Here is a 7,715-nt window from a genome sequence, read left to right on the forward strand (position 1 = left end):
TGCATCTGAGGCTAAACGTTATTAGTGCAGCTGTTCCTAGTCTTCTGCTCTGACTGGATTATATTGCCACATAATGAGGTTTTATTTGCGTTGTGTGAGAAGTGTAATGGAGATAGAGCTGAACTCAGTCCAGACGTGATCCGTGATCCGGTCCGGTCGCTCTGTGAGTGTCAGGCGTGTCAGGTCGGGTATCGTGTCACATCTGGAAGTGCAGAACTCATTTGACTGAGCGTAATGTGTGAATGACATCACAGAGAGATTCATCACCCATCTCACTCATCAGGAGACGAGCGGACAACTCTGGAGAAGCTTTATCGCAGTGCTTTAATTGAAATTTAATTGTAATTTATTTATTCTACTGACAAAACTTGTTAAAAATATATTTCAAATGTAAAACTATTTAAAAAAAAATATTTAGATAGATATTTAAATAAAATGATAATGATAAAGGAATGTAAACACATTAATTGAAGGCGTAAAAATATCTGTCTGGCTTTGATTTGATGCTTGCATCTCTTGACATTTTAGAGTCATTAAATGTTGTGAATGCTATAAATGATTTTCAGAAACATGAAACTATTGATAGAGGTTTATCTGTGGTTACTGTGGTAACAGATGCTGATCCGTGATGCTCTTTGCGTTCAGAAATTGAATCAATAGGAGTTAATGCTGCTGAAATGAGAGCGTATGGAGGACGATCCTCACGGTGCATTGATCTGAGCATCAATACGTGTGTTAATCAGGAGCGCGATGTTAATCATCACCGCCGCTGAAGGGTTAATTTAATGTGATCAGGTGACATTTGAAACCGAGCGCTATCACATTTAACCATCACAGAGGAAAGGTCAGACACGACGAGCTTCGACAGCGTTTCTGATGCATCTCCACATCGACATTTCCATAAAGTGAGAGATAATCTAACAATTGCAAGATTAATTCAGAATTGCGAGTTAAAAAGTTGCAGTTATTTCTTTTACATATACATATGAAATGCAATACGCAATAACATTTTTAATTTACACTGTTGCAGATCTTCCATCATTTTTTACTATTTTGTATAGTTTTTATCTAATGCACTTTGAATTTCCGTTGTGTATGAAATGTGTTGTGTAATAAGCTGATTTATTCAACATGTTTATTTGGACAGTTTCAGAAGAAACAGCAGTTCTGACCGTTGCGAGCCGGACTCGAAGCTGTGCTCCTCTGATGAGGGTCTGTGTGTGTTTGTGTGTCAGGTGAAGTGCTGTAAGTACTGGCCGGATGACACCGAGATCTACAGAGACATCAAGGTGACGCTGATCGAGACTCAGCTTCTGTCCGAGTACGTCATCAGAACGTTTGCAGTGGAGAAGGTGAGAGACGCTCTTAAATACTCCATATATTAGATGCTTAATTATATAAAGTGCATAGTTTAGGGAACGAAGCTTTGCAAATGCTTTAAACCCCTTAAAATACACATCTTTTTTTTTTTTTTTTTTTTTTGAATTTAAGATTTTTTCAGAGATATAACCATTTGTAAATAAAAATGTCACACGTTTTGAGTTTGGGTCATTTTGATGTATGGAATACAGTTAGTGCCAGAAAATTCTGCAAAATAGTATGGAGTACAATTAGTGCCAAAACCTTCCGTAAAATATATTTCCCCATATCTCTATGTATTTTTTTTTTTTTTTGATTTTTTACCAATATTTATTCAGAGATATAACCATTTGTAAATAAAAATGTCACACTGTTTGTGTTTGGGTCATTTTGATGTATGGAATACAGTTAGTGCCAAAACTTCCGTAAAATATATTTCCCCATATCTCTATTGAATTAAAAGCTCCTGGTTTGCTGCTGCTGCTGTAGTAGTTCTGGCAGATTTTAGTGAGTCTGCAGCAGATATAAGGTGATTATGAAGTCTCTGTCTGTTCTGCAGCGAGGAGCTCATGAGATCCGTGAGATCAGTCAGTTTCACTTCACCGGCTGGCCGGATCACGGCGTTCCCTATCACGCCACGGGTCTGCTGGGATTCGTGCGCCGGGTCAAAGCCAAATCCCCCTCAAACGCCGGACCCATCGCGGTCCACTGCAGGTACCTGACCACATACGAGCTCAGTCTCTGATTTCATTTGTTTAGGTTGTTGTTTACACTTTTTCTATTGTATTTTGGATATGTTTATAATTTATACATTTTGAATTATATGCGTGTTTTTCTAGTATTAAATTTGTTTTTAATATTCAAATTGCCTTTAGAAGCTGCTATATAAAATCTATATAAAATATAAGTATATTATTATTAAAAAAATCCATGTTCAGTTTTTATGAAATGTGAGTGTAATTAAAGCACATCATGAAACACTCACTGAAATAAGATTGAACAGAAGTTTATGTTATTATTAAATCAACACTACCAGTCAAAAGTATAATTCATTCAAATTCAATAAAACATATTTAAATTAAAAGAAGCTGAACTTGAAAGAAGTCTCTTCAGCTTAGCAAGACTGCATTGATTTGAATAAAAAATACAGTAAAACAGTAATATTGTGTAAAAGAGAGACTTCTTTGTAAAACTTTAAATAATCGCAATTTTTCCACTGAATAAAAAAGTATTTTCACACAGTTCTGACTTTATATATTCAGATTTGCAATAAAGTAAGAATTGTGGGATAACAAGTAACAATTACCTTTATTATTATTTTATTCTTAATAAAAAATTATTACGAGATGTAAACTTGCAAAACAAGTGAAAGTCGTGACATGAAAGTGAAACACATACACACACACACACACACATATATATATATATATATATACATACTATAGTTTTGTTTTTTATATGTTGACATTATAATCAAGTAAGAAAATTTGGAACTAATGTAAAAGTTACTTGAAACCTCTCAGTACATATATAAAACTAACAATTATGAATTCAAGAAAGATTTTTTACAAATCAGAAACTCTTTATGACAGTAATTCTGAGATGATGTTAACAGCATTTATTTTCCAGCTCTCAAATAAATTTCCGATTCAGCGGAAGGTCTTTCTAAACGGATGCTGCAGTGTGGGCTGATTTTATTGTGTTTCATCCCTGGCTATTTATCTGTTGATCTGAATCTGCATTTTGATTGGTCGCTCACAGCGCGGGGGCGGGGCGAACGGGCTGCTTCATCGTGATTGACATCATGCTGGACATGGCGGAGCGGGAAGGTGTCGTCGACATCTATAACTGTGTGAGAGAGCTGCGATCTCGAAGAGTCAACATGGTCCAGACCGAGGTACTCCTTCCCTCACCTTTGACCTCTGACCTCTTCACCTTCACATCACTGAGCCAGCCAAATGCATCAGAGTAAAGTTAGAGGTTAGAATGATCCCTGGCACTCAAGAGAGAGAATAGAGACTTTTTCAAGGGATAAATATGGTTCTAGTGTAAGAGGCTTTAGAAACGAGGAGAAAGCAGTGAAGGCACTCGTGTGTGTTCCTCTCCTGATTCCAGCACGTCAATCACACCGCTGCTATTTTAACCTGTGGGCGTCTCTTAAACACTCTCAACCAAGAGCTGATCGACTCGATGCAGGTGCTTTAAGAGCCGCGGTGCGTTTGAAGAGCGAAAGCTTGGTTTTTACAGCTTCTGACGGGTTTCTGCAGCATCTGGTCTGGTTTCACAGCGACTGCGTTTGGATCTTTTAATGAGAAGCACAGCCTCATTCACCCTGTTTAAGTTCAGTGACCTTCAGTGTGTGTGTGTGTGTGTGTGTGTGTGTGTGTTTTGCTCGCAGGTGTTTTGGCACGCTTTGACACCCGACGGGAACATGTTACCTTTTACACGCGTGTTTGAACTGTCACTAATCATTTGGGACGACACACACTCATTAGAGCTCCGCTGCTGATTGCGTGCTTTTTAGGTTGCATCACGTCTGGATTGGACGTGCGAGAGGAAAGGTCAGAGGTCACAGCAGATGCCTAATCAGAGACGCGCTGACCTCGTCAGAAGTGACAGGCCAAGATGCTGTGGAAATGTCACTTCAGCAGTGATTTCCATCAAACACGCGTCCGCTCCACAAAAAAGAGTGATTCCGGTGAAATGCTGACGACTCGCTGCTAATAAAGTTTGATGATCTTTCTGTTTTATACCATCTTAGTCTCTCTGAAACAAATGAGTGCAATCACAGCGGCATCTGCATTTGCAACACTGACAAAATCCATGAATACAAAACAGATGAAGGGAGAGAACAGCACAGCGACGAGGAAATCAAGCATTTATTTCTGCAGAAAACTAGAACTGATTCATTATACAGCAGTATGTGACCAACCCTGCATTCAGGAGTGTGGGGTGTTTCTGTAAGAGTCTCTTCTGGTCACCGGGGCTGCGTTTGTTTGATCAAAAATACAGTAGAAATTGTGAAATATTATTATAATCTAAATCATCTGTTTTCTGTGTGAATCTGTGTTAAAGTGTAATTTATTTCTGTGATGCTCCGCTGTATTTTCAGCATCATTCCTCCAGTCTTCAGTGTCACATGATCTTTTATCATTCTAATATCTAATTCAAGTTTAATTTCCTTATATTAATAACATTTATTTTGGTTTACAATGTTTAGTTTGTATATTTATATCACATTAACATTTATATTATAAATTAATATAATTTTTTCAAATTAATTATTACAACTTTATATTATTAATTTAATTAAAATATATATATATATATATATATATACATAAACATTTACATATCAGTAATTACAATTTTATAATGATAATTAAAAAGTTTATATTAAATTAGATAAATTTCATTTATATTAACATTCATTTAATTAAAACGTTATATGAATTAAACTCATATATATATATATATATATATATATATATATATATATATATATATATATATATATATATATATATATAATTTTATATAATATTTTTGTTGAAACTTTAGTTTTTGAGAATTTGCAGATTAATAGAGAGTTCAAAAGAACAGCATTTATTAGCAATATAAATATTTGCAATATTATAAATGTATTTACTGTCAGTTTTGATCAATTTAATGCGTCCTTGATCAATAAAAGTATTAATTTCTTTAAAAAACAACAACGTTTCAGTCTAGTGGTTCTGTGCTGATTAGATGTGATGGTCTTCAGTCGTGCTGGATCTTGTCTCTTGTGTTCGTCAGGAGCAGTACGTCTTCATTCATGACGCCATCTTGGAGGCGTGTCTCTGCGGCGACACCACCATCCCAGCCAATCAGCTTCGCTCCGTTACTACGACATGAACCGATTGGATCCTCAGACCAACTCCAGTCCAATCAAAGAGGAGTTCAGGGTGAGAGACGATCACATGATTCTACAGCTGACATGACAAAGTGCTGATCTTTACTTTATATCCTAATGATTTTTGGCATAAAAGAAAAAATCAATAATTTTGACCGATACAATGTATTGCTGGCTATTTCTACAAATATACGTCTGTGTTACTGATGACTGCTTCTGTTGTTGTTTTAGTGTGAATGCTGTCTGTGTATATTAAATCATGAAAATGTTTGGGTTCATGATAATATGTAAATGCTGGGGATGGTGTCTAGTGAAGATGTGTGTGTGTTGTCAGACGCTGAACATGGTGACTCCGACGCTGCGTGTGGAGGACTGTAGCATCGCTCTGCTGCCGAGGAATCATGAGAAGAACCGCTGCAATGGATGTGCTTCTCCGGACCGCTGCCTGCCCTTCCTCATCACCATCGACGGAGAGAGCAGCAACTACATCAACGCCGCGCTCATGGACGTACGGCTCACGAGCATCACTCACCTCAGAACTGCACTGAAGCACAGATTCTCAAACATTAGATGAATATCTCTTCGTCTCTTTCTGCTCTTTCAGAGCTACAAGCAGCCGTCTGCGTTCATCGTTACCCAGCATCCTTTGCCAAACACAGTCAAGGACTTCTGGCGTCTGGTTCTGGACTATCACTGCACGTCTATCGTGATGCTGAACGACGTGGATCCGGCGCAGGTCACAGGACCTCATTACTGTTTCTGTGATTTCATGTCTCTGAACTGCTGGGTTTTCAGAAAATAGTTTTAAAAAACTGTCGCACCAGGTCAGAATTGCATATATATAAGAGACAGAGTGCAAATTCATCCACATTCAGAGCAGAACACACACACAAATATAAGTATGAAACTGAAGTGTCAATGATCAGCTGCTGAAGTTTAAACCGGTGACTCAATTGAATCATCTCTGTCTGAACACTCAAGATTCATATTTTATATCATTGAAACATGGTCGAAGCGATTCACTGAACGAATCAAACTTGTGAACACGAGTCATTTCTGTCAGTTGTTCATCTGTGAGTGTTTTACAGTGTTTGTGTGTACAGTGTGGATGTTTTTTACTCGTCAACATGGACACACACAACACACACACACTTCAGACGGAAAGCGACAGTGTGTCTCTTGCTGAAGAACACACAAACTCCTCTCATCATGTATTCCTTCTCAAAAACACAGCAATGGCAGCCGGCAGAAGAAGAACGAGGCCATCAGACAGAGGATGATGGGAGATTTGAATGATTTGAATTTAAACACACTTACACACACACATTCACTCATACACTCACACACAACACACACACACACACACACACACACACACACACACACACACACACAGAGTGCTGTTAGTAAATATTTAATGGCATTTACACTACTGGAAAGATTCTGTGTGTTTGATGGCTTGTTTCCTTTTGAGTGTGTGACAAACAAAAGAGCTTACACTGGTGTGTGTGTGCTGTGTGTGGTGTGTGTGTGTGTGTGTGTGTGTGTGTGGTGTGTGTGTTTGCAGCTGTGTCCGCAGTACTGGCCGGAGAACGGTGTTCATCGTCACGCGGCCGCTGCAGGTGGAGTTTGTGTCGGCGGATCTGGAGAGACATCATCAGCAGGATCTTCCGCATCTAACAACGCTGCACGGGTGTGTATCCAACCAACACACACACTCACACACACACACTCACTCACTCACAATATCACATAATCTCCTTAAACTGTCAGAATCCTCCCGTGTCATCAGCTGAACCTGACGCAGAATTAAGCAGTGACCTCAGTGACCTCAGTTGACCCCGACCCCTGACCTCAACATGACCCACCACAACAACACACTTACACACACCTGCTGTCACACCACAGGACGACGTTACTGTGTTCATGATTTTTACCCTGGTAAAAAGTTTGACAGTCATGAGTGTGTGTGTGTGTGTGTGTGTGTGTGTGTGTCAGCCGCAGGACGGGTACAGGATGGTGCAGCAGTTCCAGTTTCTGGGCTGGCCGATGTACCGCGCACCACCCGTCTCCAAACGCTCCTTCCTCCAAAACTGCATCCATCAGGTGGACAAATGGCAGGAGGAGTACGACGGAGGAGAGGGACGCACCGTAGTGCACTGCCTGTGAGTATCATATGACACAACACACACACACACACACACTCCACACACACACACACACTTAAACACTTTTAAACTCACCTTCTCTGGAATGGAAACTCTCGGTACCATGGTAAACTTTCCGAAGAGCATCAGACTCCTCACACCAATCCCATAATCCTCTCTGATCACAGCAGGAGACAGATCGATCATCACCTGAAGCCCTTTGATTGATAGATGTGTGTTGGTGTGATGTGAAGAGAAACACTCCCATCTAGTGGCCAAACACACTCACTACACCTGCGACAGCTGACTGCAAATAA

General features: G+C 39.2%; 1 pseudogene; it reads left to right on the forward strand.

The window, feature by feature from the left end:
• LOC113089638 (receptor-type tyrosine-protein phosphatase mu-like) overlaps window positions 1-6,931 on the forward strand; it is a 46,977-nt pseudogene extending 40,046 nt beyond the window's left edge.
• Window positions 6,932-7,715: the final 784 nt, after the last annotated feature.

This window comes from Carassius auratus, unplaced genomic scaffold (assembly GCF_003368295.1).
Source record: "Carassius auratus strain Wakin unplaced genomic scaffold, ASM336829v1 scaf_tig00050854, whole genome shotgun sequence".
Classification (NCBI taxonomy): domain Eukaryota; kingdom Metazoa; phylum Chordata; class Actinopteri; order Cypriniformes; family Cyprinidae; genus Carassius; species Carassius auratus.